This window comes from Telopea speciosissima, chromosome 3 (genome assembly GCF_018873765.1).
Source record: "Telopea speciosissima isolate NSW1024214 ecotype Mountain lineage chromosome 3, Tspe_v1, whole genome shotgun sequence".
Lineage (NCBI taxonomy): Eukaryota > Viridiplantae > Streptophyta > Magnoliopsida > Proteales > Proteaceae > Telopea > Telopea speciosissima.
The window spans coordinates 51,625,829-51,626,975 of NC_057918.1; the positions used below are offsets into that span (position 1 = coordinate 51,625,829).

Below are 1,147 nucleotides of genomic sequence, written 5' to 3' on the forward strand. Positions count from 1 at the left end.
GCTTGCCGCTTGTCTTACTCTGCGTACTTTAACATTTCCATTTCTTCTCCCAATTCCAAAGTCCCCATCTCTTAATTCCGGGAAAATTATCTGCTCCAATTCCATGGTTGGTATTTGGGGGAAGAAAACCCTAAAACGGACACACAGGAAAAAAACGAAGAGAGAGAGAGAGAGAGAGAGAATTCATGATGATGCAAGCGGCTAGCCTCTCTTTTTTCCTCAAAACACCCTTTGCCGATGCAAGAGGTGGAGACAGTTTTCATTCCGGAGTCCATGGTTCAACATGCAAAGGCGCAGCTGCGTTACTCTCTTGTGGGATGGGGTTTGTGATAACGTTCAGGTAAGCATCCATGAACTCCAAACAATGTTCTCTGAAACAGGGCAACCCAGTCCTGTAAATGTTGAAGAGATTCATATCGTGGACGAGGCTAAGGATCGGTTTATTGTCAAGTTCACTAACCCTAGAGATATGCATGTAGTGCTTTTTTCTCAACCATGGATTTACCATGGTCATCTTGTGGTTCTCAAGCCTTGGAACCCTGATATTCCTGCAGATCAAGTGCTTTTCAACTATGCTTTTATGTGGGTTCAGTTACACAAACTACATTGGATGTACAACGTTTACAATATTTTAGCTTCTGTGTTTTCAAGTACTGGAACATGGCTAAATATAGAGTTCCCGGTTAGTTCTCTCAATTCCATAAACCCACCTAAGGTTTTAATTTGGGATGAAAAATGAGATTTGTATGGAATGGATGGAAGGGATGATTCTTTCCCCAACTTCTCGACTCTGATGATACTAAGCTATTTTTTCTCTTCGGAGAATCCAAGCCAGGAGTCTGATTCATTCTTTCCCCAACGTACCTTTCTGTTTTTTCTTGTGAATTTTGAACACTGAAAATTTTCTTACCTACAACCCACTTTTAGAAAGGTTGGATTGCTGAGAATATGGTGGGGGGGGGAAGACTGGAGAGGGTGGTGGCAGGGTTGCAGGGGAGTGAGAGAAGGAGGGTTGGAGGTGGTGGTGGTGGCAGCGGCAACGACGGCAGTGGAAAAAACAGCTGAAGGAGAAGAAGAAGGAGAAGACGGAGAAGAAGGAAAGAAAAATGAATAAAAAAAAAAAAACAAGGGCAAAATTGACTTTACA

The 1,147-nt window shown here is 42.7% G+C and overlaps 1 non-coding gene across 1 annotated transcript; it reads left to right on the top strand.

The window, feature by feature from the left end:
* Positions 1-755: 755 nt before the first annotated feature.
* Positions 756-848, top strand: LOC122657150. Its single transcript, XR_006332226.1, has one exon. It is a non-coding gene; the product is annotated as a small nucleolar RNA Z103 (small nucleolar RNA).
* Positions 849-1,147: the final 299 nt, after the last annotated feature.